The 18658-nt window shown below is 43.7% G+C and overlaps 1 pseudogene; it reads right to left on the bottom strand.

Annotated features, from left to right (window-relative positions):
- Nucleotides 1-18658, bottom strand: part of LOC111974429 (polycystin-1-like protein 2) — a 24128-nt pseudogene extending 5470 nt beyond the window's left edge.

Here is an 18658-nt window from a genome sequence, read left to right as displayed (position 1 = left end):
CATCATACAGCAGCAACTGACCAACAATAGGGATAGCAGACTAGCGAAAGAATAGCAGAAACTCATGATAGCCCAACCCAGTGTGAACTCACCGGTCTTATGGTTGTGGTAGTACTCCATGTCCCGTTCCCTAACAGGCTCCTCTTAATGAAGACAGACAGTGCGCTCCAGCTCAGGAGGATGATGGCGAGCTCCAGCAGGTTCCACTTTATCTTGAAGTAAGCCCACTTCTGCTGATTCATTAGCTTGCCCTGTCAGGAGAGGAGAACAGTTAGACTCAGGAGGAATTCCGGAAGCATTGTATCACTGTCTTTATATTCTAATATAGAACAGCATAAGAAAGCTGTGTAAAGAAAGGTTTACTTGAACATGCATGTAGTAGAGGATAAAGAGGAAATAGATTACTCAGAGGCCATAACAAAGATGTGGAGTCCACCGGTGGACTGGTATAGTTAGACACTGCAGCTACTGCGAAACTGGAACGCTCCTGAGAAAATAAGACAGGTGCTGACAATCTGAGGTTTGGATGCCTTTAAATACTTACTTTATGCTGTGTTCATGGAGTGATTTAACAACTGTCTCACCTACAGCTGTGGTCTCCAGCATGAGTGTGACAATGCAGAAGAGATTGGCATGGTACACTTGTGAACTCTACAAAGACTGCTCGGGTGAACAAATCAAGCAGGTGTTGTCAACAGATACTGAAGGGTACTGCAGGGACAGAATACGGCCCACGCGGCCCACGCTTGAATTGCGTCCTACCTGACAGGTCTTCCTACAGGTGGCGTGGCGAGAATCTGTCTCCGCACCACGTGCTCTCACCACTGGTGTCCCCAGGGCTCTGTTCTAGGCCCTCTCCTATTCTCGCTATAACACCAAGTCACTTGGCTCTGTCATATCTCACATGGTCTCTCCTATCATTGCTATGCAGACGACACACAATCATCTTCTCCTTTCCCCCTTCTGATAACCAGGTGGCGATCGCATCTCTGCATGTCTGGCAGACATATCAGTGTGGATGACGGATCACCACCTCAAGCTGAACCTCGGCAAGACGGAGCTGCTCTTCCTCCCGGGGAAGGACTGCCCGTTCCATGATCTCGCCATCACGGTTGACAACTCCATTGTGTCCTCCTCCCAGAGTGCTAAGAACCTTGGCGTGATCCTGGACAACACCCTGTCGTTCTCAACTAACATCAAGGCGGTGACCCGTTCCTGTAGGTTCATGCTCTACAACATTCGCAGAGTACGACCCTGCCTCACACAGGAAGCGGCGCAGGTCCTAATCCAGGCACTTGTCATCTCCCGTCTGGATTACTGCAACTCGCTGTTGGCTGGGCTCCCTGCCTGTGCCATTAAACCCTACAACTCATCCAGAACGCCGCAGCCCGTCTGGTGTTCAACCTTCCCAAGTTCTCTCACGTCACCCCGCCTCTCCCGCTCTCCACTGGTTCCAGTTGAAGCTCGCATCCGCTACAAGACCATGGTGCTTGCCTACGGAGCTGTGAGGGGAACGGCACCTCCGTACCTTCAGGCTCTGATCAGGCCCTACACCCAAACAAGGGCACTGCATTCATCCACCTCTGGCCTGCTCGCTCCCTACCTCTGAGGAAGTACAGTTCCCGCTCAGCCCAGTCAAAACTGTTCGCTGCTCTGGCACCCCAATGGTGGAACAAACTCCCTCACGACGCAGAAGTTCTTTTTTATTACATTTTTTTATATTTAATTTGACCTTTATTTATACAGGTTTTTCTCTATTGAGATAACATCTCTTTTCCAAGAGAGACCTGGTCAACGCTCCTAATGCCCATCTTCTGCTCCCTCATCTGGTGAAGACGGGCATTACCAACCAGTTTGGAGTTCCCATCTTCTGCACCCTCACCTGGCGAAGACGGGCATTACCAACCAGTTTGGAGTTCCCATCTTCTGCACCCTCACCTGGCGAAGACGGGCATTACCAACCAGTTTGGAGTTCCCATCTGTGATGAAACCTATAACACAGCATGCAAAAGATAAAACGCTAGCACGCTTTCACCTATACAATTTCTCTATAACTTTTCATAAATTAATGTTCTCTATGAAATAAACATTATTTTTTAGAGAATGCTACCTGGGTAGTCTCCAAAGAGGTTGCTGAGAAGAGAGGTATTTGCACACTGTGGGAGGAGGGGTACTGGTAGAAGCTGCATGTGCTATCCCTCCTGACAGCCCAGACTACTTCAGGGTCATCTGTGGACAAGATGGTTGTAAAAGTTGAAAACAAGCTGTATCTAGTCTTAGCTATCTCATATACAAGTAAACACAATATCTGTAACAATGAATAAGGAAAGTAGAAAGGATATATTGTTATGCCTGAGATATGGAAAATCAGCTTGTATATAAAGCACCTGGGTTTTGGCGCTCCCCCTCAATCTTTGGATCCCCATAATCCTTCAGATTTTCTTCAGAACGAGAGCAAAGAAGTCAAAACAAAACCTAGCACCTGTGTTAGGAAATCCACAAAGTAATACCCAGATTACAGATACATGCTGCAGGGCATCTTACATTGTACAGTATGTATTGTACTGTAGATCTCACATTCAGTGGCTGAGTGATAAAGAGGCTCTCAAAGAAAGACACGACCATGGCGTCCTTCCCATAGGTCAGCCCATACATCATGGTGAAGTATCCTGATACTCTGCTGGTGGCTAACACCAGTATCCAGCCGATAAACACAATCCACCAGGGCAGCCCGCCATGCTTCTTACTGCTGGTGTCTACCTCACTGCTCTCTGCTGGGCTTTGGCTTCGAGCCATCTGGTCCCCTCCCAGGCTGGAAGAGGAGAGGTAGGACTCTATCAGTCCCTTCATGCCCTGGACCTGCTGCACTGCCCGGCAGTAGTTGTCTTGGTTGGGGAAGCGAGAAGGTCCCAGTAGGCTCAGCTCCTTCTCTACATGGCGTAGCTGCCTGTACAGATACTGGCTGTTGGTGCTCCTTTTCTGTCTCCCATCCGCAGTCTTCTCAGGGCTCCCACACAGGCTGGTCTCTGAAAACACAGCAATTATTGATTTTATTTATTTCATTATTAAAGTGTCTTGCATTTTCAAAATGCCCAGCCCACATGGGCTTGTAGGAGCACTGTATCTGCAGTAGCAAAGAAAATAATGATATATTTGCACGCATACAAACTCCCCAGTTAAATTTAAACTGCTCCTTTCATATTTATTTTGATCCTGACAAACTCCCCAGTCCCTGCTGGTGACAATTATACCCATAACATGACGCGGCCACCACAATACTTGGGGCTTCACTCTGTGTTATATTTGACCAAAACCTGTCATTTTTAAAGGTACCTTTCTTTGCTTTATTGTCTTGCAGTATTACTTAACAGCCTTGTTGCAAACAGAATTTATGATTTAGAGTGGATTTTTTCACTTTGTCATACAGGCCAGTAATCTGGAGTGAATGGTGTTGATCCTCTGTATTTTCAAGTATTGTGGTGGCAGGATCATGTTATGGGTATTGCCAAAGACACCCCGGAATGGCTTTCCAATAGGCGTTGAGTGTTCCTGTGTGATCCAGTCTAAGTCCTGACTTAAATTAGCTTGAAAATCAGGGACAAGGTTTGAATATTGTTGTCAATAAATTTACTGAGCTTGAACAATTTTGACAAAACCATGTACAAAACATTAGGAATAAAACATTAGGAACACCTTCCTAATATTGAGTTGCACCCCCTTTTCCCCACAGAACAGCCTCAATTCGACTGTACAAGGTTATTTAAGCGTTACACAGGGATGCTGGCCAATGTTGATTCCAATGCTTCCCACAGCTTGGATCCTAGCTGTTTTTAATCTGGTTATAAATTCTGAGTTTTGGTTTAAGCCATATATCATATGATTATCCTTTGGCTGACTGACAACAATGATTAAACTTCGGCAACTATATACTGTAAATATTGCATCTCTGGACATACTACCAGAACATGTTATCAGATCAACCAGCAGTGCAATGCAGACTGCAGACCCCCCCCAACATGGCTGTACCTTGCAGATTGGTTACCCCTAGTGAGAGAATGAGCGATCCCTCTTTCTTGGAGGCATCAGTGTAGAACTCTCCACCGGCTCGGTTCTGCTGCCGGATGATGTCCTCCACCAGAGAGAGCAGAGTGTTGATATCAGTCTGTGTTCCAGGCTTCATCTCTAACTCCAGGCGTTTAGTTGTTTATTCTGTTTATTTGCTCATTTATTTAAAACAAATTTAACCGGAAATATTACATTTACATAAGTATTCAGATTCTTTACTCAGTACTTTGTTGAAGCACCTTTGGAAGCAATTACAGCCTAGAGTCTTCTTGGGTATGATGCTGCAAGCTTAGCACACCTGTACTTGGGGAGTTTCTCCCATTCTTCTCTGCAGATCCTCACAAGCTCTGTCAGGTTAGATGGGGAGTGTCTCCTCACAGCTATTTTCAGGTCTCTCCAGAGATGTTTGATCGGGTTCAAGTCTGGTCTCTGACTGGGCCACTCAAAAACATTCAGAAACTTGTCCCAAAGCCACTCCTGCGTTGTCTTTGTTGTGTTCTTAGGGTCGTTGTCCTGTTGGAGGTGAACCTTCACCCCAGTCTGAGGTTCTGTGCGCTCTGGAGCAGGTTTTTGTTACTCTCTGTACTTTGCTCCATTCATCTTTCCCTCAATCCTGCCAGTCCCTGCCTCTGAAAAACATCCCCACAGCATGATGCTGTCACCACCATGCATCACCGTAGGGATGTTGCCAGGTGCTTGGCATTAGGGCCAAAGAGTTCAATCTTGGTTTCATCAGACCACAGAATCTTGTTTCTCAATTGTCTGAGAGTCCTTTAGGTGCCTTTTGGCAAACTCCAAATGGGCTGTCATGTGCCTTTTGCTGAGGAGTGGCTTCCGTCTGGCAACTGTACCATAAAGGCCTGATTGGTGGAGTGCTGCAGAGATGGTTGTCCTTCTGGAAGATTCTCCCATCTCCACAGAGGAACTCTGGAGCTCTGTCAGTGTGTCAGAGCCCTTCTCCCCCGATTGCTCAGTTTGGCCGGGCGGACAGCTCTAAGAAGTCTTGGTGGTTCCAAATTTCTTCCATTTAAGAACGATGAAGGACACTGTGTTGTTGGGGACCTTCAATGCTGCAGAAATGTTTTGGTACACGTCCCCAGATCTGTGCCTCAACACAATCCTGCCTCAGAGCTCTACAGAGCTCTACCTCATGGCTTGGTGTTTGCTCTGACATGCACTGTCAACTGTGGGACCTTATATAGACAGGTGTGTGCCTTTACAAACCAGGTCAAATCATTTGAATTTACCACAGGTGGACTCCAAGTTGTAGAAACATCTCAAGGATGATCAATGGAAACAGGATGCACCTGAGCTCAATTTCGAGTCTCATAGCAAAGGGTCTGAATACTTATGTAAATAAGGTATTTCTGTGTTTTTTTTAAATACATTTGCTAAAGCTTAAAAAAAACAGATTTAGCTTTGTTATTAGGGGGTATTGTGTATAGATTGATGAGGATTTTTATTTATTTAATCAATTTTAGATTAAGGCTGTAATGTAACAAAATATGGAAAAAGGGAAGGGGTCTGAATACTTTCCGAATGCACTGTATTAACAGCTTTGCTACTGTGGCGATGAAAACAGGCTGACTCTTGATTACGAATTCTGTTAAAATTGTGTACTTCTTTTACCTTGATGACAGTGTCTGGCGTGAGTTCTCTGTCCCTCTGTGGGGAGGGGGGCTGTGAGTAAGTCACTCTGCCAGTCTTCCCCTGCTTGGACACCTCTGCCTTGTGCTTTCCAGGCTTCGTCTCTCGGGGGCGGGTGTTTCTGAAGATACTCACAATGAGGAGATTAATTGGAAACATTATGATTGAACTCTGAACTCCAATCATCACCTGCTGCCATGTGAACTCGATATGACCTACAGGAGTAGAAAGAGAAAGAAGAACAAGTTATTGTTCTGAAAACCTACCATTTCCAAATGCCACCATTACTGTGCAGGCGTCCATACCCAGGTCCATGGTCTGCTCAGAGGGGTCGGTAGGGATGCCCCAGAACATGATGCTGGTCAGCATGGTGCAGAGCAGCAGAGAGAAACAGCAGGAGACTCGCTGGACACATGTGAAGGTGCTCGTTGGAGGCGGGCTGATCACAGAAAACCAGATGTGGCCATCACGGAAATCCTTTTGCCGTTTTCATGAAGAACAGATTACTGCAGAATATATAGTGTAAGAAGATTTAGTTACATGATGGACACTTGTCCTGGGATATATATATTGCCATTACAAGGTGCATCCATGCTTTACCTCACCTGAATTTCTTCAAATCCATGTCAGAGGCAACAGGGAAGACTTTATCAAGGATACACTGGCCCATATCTATGGCCAGCCATGAGTTACACAGGAAGTGCCACTTCTGTCCAGTTTCTAGATCCTGCACTGTCCCTTTGTTTATATACAGTACCTGCATGAAAAACGTTATTGTCAACTACATCCACAATTTCAAACGTCAGCTTTAATTAACGTCAAATCCATCTGTCCCTCTACTACTGTGAGACATCCTCCCCGTCCACTCTCCTACCAGGCAGGGTGCCCCCCTGAGTTGTCGTGCCACAGCCTGATGCTCTGCAGCTCCCCCAGAGAGAAGGGTGTGGTCAACAGGAACGTATCCACTGCACCCCTCTCAAAAACAGGCTTGTCAGGGTCAGTGAGGTGGTGTGGCTCACTCTCTCCCTCCATGCCCAGCAGAGTCACAGTAACCTGCAGCAGCAACACAGGGTCAGGGTAATTGAGTGTGGTTTTATCAGAGGACAGAATATGATGTCCTGCAGCAGTGGGAACTGTTGGTACTGACCTGAGAGGAGGTGGAAGTACCACGCTGATGCCCAGTGCTGATATTCAGCATGTAACGGTATTCAGCCAATGTCTCCATCTATAAGAAGTAACACTTGAAGGTAAAACTCAGCATCAACAGCAAACCAACAGGGTGATACATTCTCAAACTGGTAAACCTAAGCACTGTAAATCTGCTGATTGTATCACCAGAGTAGCATGTTCTCAAGGTGTCTGTATAGTCTGGACAAAAATTGTCTAGAAAATGGCAACAGCGATTGTTCAAGGCAGAACTTGGCTATGTCCTGGATGTCCTTCCTGTGTGCCCACACAACCACCAAGAGATAAGCAATGAAGATGGCTCCAACAAAGTACACCACCACAGGGTTGTCTGAGAAGGTGGCAAAGAGCTCAGTGGTACGGGACACATTCACAAGGTTGGGCATGACGAAGAAAGAGCTCCCGAAGAAGGTCAAATGGTTACATAAGCACTGAGTGACAAATGGCGTGGTTAAAGGACCAATCTAAGGAGACCACAGTCAGTTTATGCATTTGATTTTGACAGTGCCTGGTTGCAGTGATGTGCCAATATTTTTATTATAAGGTGTCGTGTAGTACTTGTTTCACTCACCCTGCAGCCATCTTCACTCCAGGTGGATAAGGTTTCATTCCAATATTTGCACTGAGCAGCAATGGAGTTGACAGTCACAGTGGCATTGACGGATTTAACCCCTGCTTCCACAATGGGCCTCACAACAAGGTAGTGCACCCCAACTTTTCCTGTCAAATAAGGGACCCAGGACCCAGGTGTATTTCTCCTCTGTACCCAAAATAAACACAACACATGCACATGTATCTTTCTAAACACTCAGTGTTTGTTCATTATGCTTCACAATAGTTCTATGTCTCTGCCATTTACAAGAAGTCAGTTCAGGAGGTTGATCACCTTGTGAATTGCCTTGGTGAGGAATCTGCGTCTTGGCTATATATTGCTTGTCCTTTGGGTAGTCTTTATACCCCAGCAACAGTACAAATGTTATGTCCTCTGAGGGCTACATATTTAGCACCAGTGTTATGTCTGGTGAAGGGACGTCAATCATCAGTGTGCTGTAGTTTCCCAGGTCAAGGATTGTGCTGTTTACCTGCCCGCCTTCAAGTCTCGGCAAGAGGATCTGAGAATCATAGAAGATGTTGTAATATATACAACTGTAATCATAATTCTGTCTACTTGATCATATAGTCTTTAAAGTATAAGTCTTGGACATTATCTTAGAAGATATACTGTAAGTCTTGGACATCAAGGGCTCTCAAGAGAAAAGACCCACTAAAATTGGTACACATTTGCAGCATTCTGACCTCAGTCTCCTCAGACAGGTTCTCCACAGGGAGTGCTGATCCATCCTGTCTGGTGAGAGACACAGACCCCATGGCACCACKGATGTTACCCCCCTCACTCCAAGAATAAGGGTTCTTCTCAAAACTCAGCATCTGTAAAAATAAGGAAATGATGAGACAAGAGAATGAGGGTTAAAACCGTCCACAAAAGACTGATAGACAATTACTATATGAACAATTAACCAAATGAAAACCCCCCAATGCTTGACAGAAAATTTTAAAAAACACTTTCACTGCCGTATTCACTTGCGTGATAAATCCCTCACTAACCTCCACACATTCACTCGCAGACATCCACACTTTCTCGCACATCCACTGGTTCATCTGGAGAAAGGACATCAGCACCCAGGGGAGGGAAGGAAAAGCTTGCAGAGGAGCTATCTGGGATGTTTATAGACTGCATCTGAATGCAATTTGGAGACATCCTAAGAGAAGAGAGTGCATAATATATTGTAACTCAATATTGAGGCAACTTAACAGTAGCATTTTGTTTTTGAGATATTGTATTTTAAATACAAATGACATATCTCAAATTACATTTATGTGACAGGCCTTGCATTTTTTATTGTAATGTTTCCACTCCAATGCTCTGTCTCTTACCTGTTAGCATACACACTGATCTCAGGGCTCTTGATAATGGCAGGCTCCTGACCAACCTTTTAGCCATTTAACAGTGCACTCTGCACATTGTCCATGCTGTTAATGAGAATCTTTGAGACCTTTCTCCTTGAAAGACAAACAAAATGCAGTAGTCCTGAAAAGTAACCATAGTTCATTACTGTCATCAGGGAACTCAGTGAAGCTATATATATCACCTGTGTGCTTGCATTTGAAGAGACTCCCAGGATTTTGCTGGCTGCCTCTACAATTGGTGTAGCTGCCTGCACCATCTCTTCTCCACCATGCTCACTGACATTCATATAGAGGAGGGAAGAGCTGAGGTCTCCCACCAGGGAGCTAGCTTCTAGCTGGAAAAGATCCACAGCACAACATAGACCATTGGGAACTAAATCTCTGCTCTCTTTCAGCAATACATGTTTGGAAAAGATTATGTTGCCTTGCTCTCATATCCAAGTGTACCTGAGCAGCGGAATTGACCTCTTCCCTCCTCTTGGTGATCCCTGCCACTGCTCTGGCCGTCAGCTGCACTTCCTGAGGAGTGTTGTTGGGGACATTCTTCAGCACTGCAGTCATGGTGCTCAGCATCTGTTATCGCAGCTGCAACATCAATCAGAATACCTCACAAACATCCATCTAAAGAGACACTTCCTTTTGTCTTGAACTTCATACTAATTTATCGTAACTCTTTTAGTTTAGTGTAATGTCTTACTTTCAACAATACACAGAGTCCCTAGACCAGGGATGGCAACTTTGATGGGGTGGGGGGCACAAAAAATGTGAACTCATCATGAGGAGCTGCAGTGGCTCGCGGGTCTGCGTACCCTCATCCATAACCCCACATGCAGTCAACTGATTTTTGCATTCAATCCATTTCTGCAGTTAAACTACTTATGGCTCTTAACTAAATGCATTACACCAGTAGCGAGCGCCAGCCCTAGTCTTTTGGGGGCCCTAAGCGAGACTTGGCTTTGCACCTGTTGGGACAATTGTTTTTACTGGTCTCAGTCTTGACTGGTCCCTGATTTAGCAGCCAGGGGCACTAAGTGACCGCTTATGTCACTTATGCCTGGATCCAACCCTGATAAGTAGTTTATTAACTGCTCATTATTAGTCTTTAAAGGCTATACAGAAAATATAATAGTTGGGGCTTTATTTTTGGAAATTGATCCACGGAACTACAAAAGCGGTTCGCCAGTTGCCCATCCCTGGTGTAGACATTCCTGGCATCAAAGCCCATGCTCCCTATGACCTTAGCATATTACCCCATTCTCACCTMCTCCCTGACACCTTTCTGATCCTCACTGGAGCCCTTATTCAGAATGTCGGACACAGACTTGAACATCTGTCCCAGGGTCTCCCCAGTGAGCAACCCCTGCTGCTGTAGCTGAGCGACAGTGTTCTCAACCACAGACTGCAGTTTCTCCACTGAGGAACTGGAGTTGGATGGCCACACCATGGGGGACAACAATCAAATGAGAGCTCCAGATACTACATTATAAATGTGAGCTCTATGGAGCAGAAAGGCAGGACAGATTCCATACATTAAATAATTAAGTAAATGATARGATTTTTACTTGATGACAAACCTCAGTGTGTCACGCCCTGACCATAGAGAGCCCTTGGTTCTCTATGGTGTAGTAGGTCAGGGCGTGACTAGGGGGTGATCTAGTATATTTATTTCTATGTTGGTGCTAATGTGGTTCCCAATTAGAGGCAGCTGTTTATCGTTTCCTCTGATTGGGGATCATATTTAGGTAGCTATTTCCCCACCTGTGTTTTGTGTGATATTGATTGTTTGTTAGTGTGTTTGGGCACTACGTCCTCACGGTCTTTGTACGTTTTGTTATTTTTGTTTGTTAGTTTCACTTAAATAAATATGTGGAACTATATTCATGCTGCGCCTTGGTCCGCTCATTTCCAAGATCGTGACACAGTGGTGATTGTGGCATTGGTTTTTCTATGCCAATTTATTAGAGTAACCACCATAGACAGAGTGTAGTTGTAACTGTTGTTCCCGAGAGGTAGGAAGATTGACTTGACTTCCTTTCCATAAATGCAGTGCAAATGTTTATCTGAAATTTAAATAAATATTATATCAAGTATTTTCATACAGTGGATGAAGCTTCATCTGAATACAGGGCACTGAATTTTAGATTTTTGATTCACGGTCCTACTATTCAACATCTTTGATAGGGGAAAGTGTCTTGAAATAGACTACATAGTCTGTAGTCCCGTGTGGCTCAGTTGGTAGAGCATGGCGCGTGCAACGCCAGGGTTGTGGGTTCATTCCCCACGGGGGGACCAGGATGAATATGTATGAACTTTCCAATTTGTAAGTCGCTCTGGATAAGAGCGTCTGCTAAATGACTTAAATGTAAATGTACATTGTGGACAGATTTCAGACAACTCACCTTTGTCAGTTTTGATACAATATTGGCATTTGCCTGTGGAGCAGGAGGTTGTTGCACTGGTGATATTGAAAGCATCTAGAACTGTGTCTGACTGAGGGGAAATTATACAGGAAGGGAGGCTGGTGATGGTAGTTGGGGCTGTGATTTCAGGTACAGTTACAGATACAGTAGTAATTGCCGGTATGGTGGTAGCAGCCGGTAAGGTAGTAGCTACCAGTGGGATGGTAGCAACTGGTATGGTAGTAGCAGCTGGACGAGTAGTAACAGCCGGTAGGATGGTGGTAGCAGCCGGTAAGGTAGTAGCAGGCAGTATGTTAGTGGCAACAGGTGCAGGTGTTGCAACACCTGGTATCTGAATGGTGTACTTGACAACGCCAGATGTCGTCTTACCTACAACAAAAAGTTGAATAGGTTACATTAATGTAAATAAATACATTCTGTAAATGTTGATCTGGATGTATTTACTCTAAATATCCATGATCAAATGATACACTACCTAAAATATAACACATTGGAACACTTGATTCATTTTATGGCCCACATTACAATAGCTAATTTGACATTCTGATGTCAGGTTCAACATAAGTGATACTATTATCTGTAACTAAAGCACGTGTAACAAAACATACTCTAAAATCAATGAATACCTACCATACGCTATCACATTGAGATTCAGAGATCTGGACTGTGCATTTTTCAGATTGTCACTTGTCACCATGTATTCATTGCCACCATCTATTCTGTGTAGCAGTGGTCTTTGCTTTGCTTTTTTGTAGCAGTGTTTGAGGTCTCCCTAGAAGAAATTAGCTCAAAATTATGAAGTTTCCTTCATAGACACTGTCGTTGTACAGAATGACTACAGCTTTTATACAATCCAACTGCACATGCATTCATTTCAGGTTACTTATTTTGCTCATGTGACACATTACAAATGAATGTATGTTTGTGTGTATGTGTGTTCAAACACCTGTGTGTTTGTGTGCATGTCGGAGGGGTTGGTTAATAGCAGACATATTTCTGTCTGGACTAATAAAGTATATCTAATCTTAAATTAGACAACATAAGTTCTATCTATTCATGCACTGAAACCACTATTCATAAATATGCCTGTGTGCACAATAGAGGAGTCTCAGACTTACAGTCAAAGTTCTTGTGTCCTCAACATGCCAAACTACTGTTGGGCAACTCGTTGTGGTGGTACACTCCAATTTTAGCCTTACATTGTTGTTAATGTTCACTGGGTTACAATTAGAACAACTAGAAGAATAAAGGTTAGCTTGTATCATACAATAGATCTTCTGGGACATMGATTACTGTAACTTAGAATTAGATTCAAATCAGCCAATTAGCTTCTTCGTTTGATAATGCAAACCTCTCTTAACAAACAAAATGGGCAAGGTTCACCAAAGGAGGCCACATCTGCATCTGGCACGCCTGCAGCCCATGGCAGTCTCCTGGAAATAATGTACATGAAATAGAGATATGAGAGGTGAAGAAATAGAAGAGGAGAGTTTTCCATCATAATTGTCATCAAAATCATCATTAAGATCATCATCCACATTATCATAATCAAGCACTTAATCAAGTGCTCTGAAAATATTAATCGTGTGCACACTGTTCAGAGGAAGGAGTATTATCAAATCAAATGTATTTATAAAGCCCTTCTTACATCAGCTGATATCTCAATGTGCTGTACAGAAACCCAGCCTAAAACCCAGAACAGCAAGCAATGCAGGTGTAGAAGCACGGTGGCTAGGAAAAACTCCCTAGAAAGGCCAGAGCCTAGGAAGAAACCTAGAGAGGAACCAGGCTATGAGGGGTGGCCAGTCCTCTTCTGGCTGTGCCGGGTGGAGATTATAACAGAACATGGCCAAGATGTTCAAATGTTCATAGATGACCAGCAGGGTCAAATAATAATAATCACAGTGGTTGTCAAGGGTGCAACAGGTCAGCAGCTCAGGAGTAAATGTCAGTTGGCTTTTCATAGCCGATCATTCGGCTATGAAAAGTATCTCTACCTCTCTTGCTGTCTCTAGAGAGTTGAAAACAGCAGGTCTGGGACAGGTAGCACGTCCGGTGAACACGTCAGGGTTCAATAGCCGCAGGCAGAGCAGTTGAAACTGGAGCACCAGCACGGCCAGGTGGATTGGGGACAGCAAGGAGACATCAGGCCAGGTAGTCCTGAGGCATGGTCCTAGGGCTCAGGTCCTCCGAGAGAGAGAAAGAAAGAAAGAGAATTAGAGAGAGCATACTTAAATTCACACATGACACCGGATAAGACAGGAGAAATACTCCAGATATAACAAACTGACCCTAGCCCCCCGACACATAAACTACTGCAGCATAAATGCTGGAGGCTGAGACAGGAGAGGTCGGGAGACACTGTGGCCCCATCCGACGATACACCCGGACAGGGCCAAAAAGGCAGGATATAACCCCACCCACTTTGCCAAAGCCCAGCCCCCTCACCACTAGAGGGATATCTTCAACCACCAACTTACCATCCTGAGACAAGGCCGACTATAGCCCACAAAGATCTCCGYCACGGCACAACCCAAGGGGGGGCGCCAACCCAGACAGGAAGATCACGTCAGTGACTCAACCCACTCAAGTGACGCACCCCTCCTAGGGACGGCATGGAAGAGCACCAGTAAGCCAGTGACTCAGCCCCTGTAATAGGGTTAAAGGGAGAAAATCCCAGTGGAAAGAGGGGAACCGGCCAGGCAGAGACAGCAAGGGCGGTTTGCTGTTCCAGTGCCTTTCCGTTCACCTTCACACTCCTGGGCCAGACTACACTCAATCATAGGACCTACTGAAGAGATGAGTCTTCAATAAAGACATAAAGGTTGAGACCGAGTCTGAGTCTCTCACATGGATAGGCAGACCCTTCCATAAAAATCGAGCTCTATAGGAGAAAGCCCTGCCTCCAGCTGTTTGCTTTGAAATTCTAGGGACAGTTAGGAGGCCTGTGTCTTGTGACCGTAGCGTACGTGTAGGTATGTACGGCAGGACCAAATCGGAAAGATAGGTAGGAGCAAGCCCATGTAATGCTTTGTAGGTTAGCAGTAAAACGTTGAAATCAGCCCTTGCCTTAACAGGAAGCCAGTGTAGAGAGGCTAGCACTGGAGTAATATGATCCAATTTTTTGGTTCTAGTCAAGATTCTAGCAGCCGTGGTTAGCACTAACTGAGTTTTATTTAGTGCTTTATCCAGGTAGCCAGAAAGTAGAGCATTTCAGTAGTCTAACCTAGAAGTGACAAAAGCATGGATTCATTTTTCTTCATCATTTTTGGACAGAAAGTTTCTAATTTTTGCAATGTTACGTAGTTGGAAAAATGCTGTCCTTGAAACAGTCTTGATATGTTCGTCAAAAGAGAGATCAGGGTCCAGAGTAACACCAAGGTCCTTCACAGTTTTATTTGAGACGACTGTACAAACATCAATTAATTGTCAGATTCAACAGAAGATCTCTTTGTTTCTGTGGACCTAGAACAAGCATCTCTGTTTGTCCGAGTTTAAAAGTAGAACATTTGCAGCCATCCACTTCCTTATGTCTGAAACACAGGCTTCCAGCGAGGGCAATTTGGGGCTTCACCATGTTTCATCGAAATGTACAGCTGTGTGTCATCCACATAGTAGTGAAAGTTAACATTATGTTTCCGAATGACATCACACGAGAGGTAAAATATATAGTGAAAACAATAGTGGTCCTAAAACGGAACCTTGAGGAACACCGAAATTTACAGTGATTGTCAGAGGACAAACCATCCACAGAGACAAACTGATACTTTCCGACAGATAACATCTAAACCAGGCCAATCTTGTCCGTGTAGAACCAATTTGGGTTTCAAATCTCTCCAAAAGAATGTGGTGATCGATGGTATCAAAAGCAGCACTAAGGTCTAGGGGCACGAGGACAGATGCAGAGCCTCGGTCTGACGCCATTAAAAGCCTCCGTCTGACGCCATGGTCATTTACCACCTTCACAAGTGCAGTCTCAGTGCTATGATGGAGTCTAAAACCAGACTGAAGCATTTCGTATACATTAGTTTGTCTTCAGGAAGGCCGTGAGTTGCTGCGCAACAGCTTTTAATTTTTTTTGTTGTTGAGAGGAATGGGAGATTCGATATAGGCCGATAGTTTTTTATATTTTCTGGGTCAAGGTTTGGCTTTTTCAAGAGAGGCTTTATTAATGCCACTTTTAGTGAGTTTGGTACACATCCGGTGGATAGAGAGCCGTTTATTATGTTCAACATAGGAGGGCCAAGCACAGGAAGCAGCTCTTTCAGTAGTTTAGTTGGAATAGGGTCCAGTATGCAGCTTGAAGGTTTAGAGGCCATGATTATTTTCATCATTGTGTCAAGAGATACAGTACTAAAACAATTGAGTGTCTCCCTTGGTCCTAGGCCCTGGCAGAGTTGTGCAGACTCAGGACAACTGAGCTTTGGAGGAAAACGCAGATTTAAAGAGGAGTCCGTAATTTGCTTTCTAATGATCATGATCTTTTCCTCAAAGAAGTTCATGAATTTATTACTGCTGAAGTGAAAGCCATCCTCTCTTGGGGAATGCTGCTTTTAGTTAGCTTTTCGACAGTATCAAAAATAAAATTTGGATTGCTCTTATTTTACTCAATTAAGTTGGAAAAATAGGATGATCGAGCAGCAGTGAGGGCTCTTCGATACTGCACGGTACTGTCTTTCCAAGCTAGTCGGAAGACTTCCAGTTCGGTGTGGCGCCATTTCCGTTCCTGGAATTTTTCTGGAAGCGTGCTTCAGATTATCACAATGCCTAAACTATTTGCCATTCATACATGAAGCACTAGCTTAAGCAATGGCTTAAACCTAAGGTCCGTATTTAGTGTAGTACTTTTAGATTTCATTTACGGTATTACAACCATTTAAAACTTGTATATTTTGTGGCTTTGCTTTCAGTCTTGACATTGTACCAGCATCTGAACCTCTATTATGGTTTTTGTTAAGACACAAAGACATCTTTTGTGGTGCTTTGTGCAATGAAGTTTTATTGCTGCCTCAGTGCATCTGGTGCCGTTGTTGAAGCGGTGTGTGTTTTACAATATTTGCAGTTCTGCTCTCTGCTTTGCAAATGCATGCATGTTCTACGAGCTCAATGTTCAAATATGTTTTGTGATAGCTTCTTGCTGAAGTGGAACTAAGTTGAATTGCTGCCTCTATTGAATTGCTGGGCCCKTTATTGAATCTGTGTTTGCTTTACAATATTTACCTTTCTGCTTTTTACTTTAAGCAGCATGTCCTAAAAGTGCAATTATCAAATACTGCACAGCAGGCAATTACTTTGACCCATTACAAGCACTGTGCTTAAAGGCCCAGTGCAGTCAAAAACGTGATTTCCTGTGTTTTATATATATATTTATACTCTATTAGGCTGGAATAATACTGTGAAATTATGATAATGCCCTTTTAGTGAAAGAGCTGTTTGAAAAGACTGCGTAAAATTTCAGCCTGTTTTGGTGGGTTGGAGTGTTGGCCTGCCTGGCAACATCACCAGGCGATAAATTAGTTAATAGACCGATAAGAAATATAGTTAAATCCAAACCTCTCTGCCAATAATAGCTAGTTTTCAGTTTTCCTCTCCCCACTCAGGCAACTCCCAGATAGTCCTTGAAAAATAATTGCTTTAGAAATGGCTCTATGCTAATAATCTATTTTTGTTACTTTTTGACCATTTGAATTGAAAACAATCACAATAAGGTACTTAATTGTTAACCAAAAATTATTGGATTTTGAGATAAAAATGGCTGCATTGGACCTTTAATGTTCTTACAATGTAAGAACAAGACTATTCTTGAATCAATAGTCAAACCAAAACATATATCAATATCCTGAGTGATGGACAAAATACACCTTGCACAATATTTCAACAGTTTTCAAAACATTAGACTTCACACCATACCTGTCACTGAATCTTCAACATCTATCCAGGTACACTCCTCCTGTGTGGAGGTGGCTRAAGAAGCGGGACTCGTCCGGCAGTAGTGAACCGTCTTACGACCATAGAAGCTGTCATCAATCTCTATCCCCTGACCAGAACCACACTGTAGTGTGGCATTGTGGTCAGCACAAGCAATGGAGCTCCCAGATTCGGAGACAAATAAGTAAATAAGGTTTAACAATTACAGAGTGAAAGGGAATAGCAAGAGCATACAGTATATTCCTCGCTACCTTGTTATTCTGCATACATGCACACACATATGCATGCACGCAAGCGTGCACACACACACGCATCAAATACAAACCAAATTGGCAGATGAAGTGCAGCTCCTGGCTACAGTTGCTTGTTGCCTCCCACTGAAACCCTGAGCTCCTCAGCATGTGACCACAGCCAGCCCCTGGATCAGGGTCGTTCACCCAGTTAGAGTAGCTGACATCAGAGCCATCAAGCCAGGAGAGAGGACCTGAGGATGTACAGCGCAAACACTAATGAAAGTATTATATTCTATATACACTGAGGGTACAAAACATTAGGAACACCTGCTCTTCAAAGTAGAGGAAATAAAGTATTATATTCTATATAGAGTATATATAAGTATTATATTATATTCTATTTGTGACATATATTCCTACAAAATTATATCCCATCTGTTCATCCTGATACATCATTCTGTTAATACTCTAATACACATAATAAAACACTTAAAAAGCAGAGTAAGGGATATGACATCAGAAAACAAAGTCACAGGAGCCGGCTGTGAGTAGGTGATAAAGATGGTCCGTGTGGGAATAAAAAAGCCCTGTCTAAATCAAGGGACTTATAGGCTCCTGTGTTTTAAGATTAAGATTCTATAGAAAATACTCTATTCAATAAATATTGTTTGTTTATACCTCATTCTGTTCTGTATAGGTCTAGTTATTCTTAGGCCGATGGAGCAAACTGTTTTAAAGGAGGGAGGATTGTAGTGGGAGCACTGGGATTTCAGGTGTGACTATGTGGCAATGGTAAATGGTTTACATGGCTCACGGGTCAGGTAGGAGGGCCCCTTAGCAGAATCTTGCTTCGGGCCCCAGGGAGTTCAGGTACAATGAAACTGCTAATAGCTCATCAGTTATGGATTCTTGATCACTCCAACGTTACTTGGATAACTGTGACAATTCTAGAGCTAATAGGATCTTAATTTGAGCCAGTTTGCTTCAGCAGGAAAATAATCCTACTGGAACAGGAAATGCGGATTACTCTGTGGATTATAATTAATAGACGTTCTTGTAGGGGTTGATACATTTCTCTTATGAGCCGAATCATGTGAAAACTACAAACTTAAGAAGCCTTATCAAACCTACACTACATGTTTTGAATGTCCTGCATTGCAGGAAAGTTCTCCTGCAACAGGGTGATCAAATTAAGATCCTACATCTGTACAT

The sequence above is a fragment of the Salvelinus sp. IW2-2015 genome, linkage group LG15 (genome assembly GCF_002910315.2).
Source record: "Salvelinus sp. IW2-2015 linkage group LG15, ASM291031v2, whole genome shotgun sequence".
Classification (NCBI taxonomy): Eukaryota; Metazoa; Chordata; class Actinopteri; order Salmoniformes; family Salmonidae; genus Salvelinus; species Salvelinus sp. IW2-2015.
Note: the sequence above shows the minus strand (reverse complement) of the source record. Positions and strands in the feature narration are given on the sequence as shown.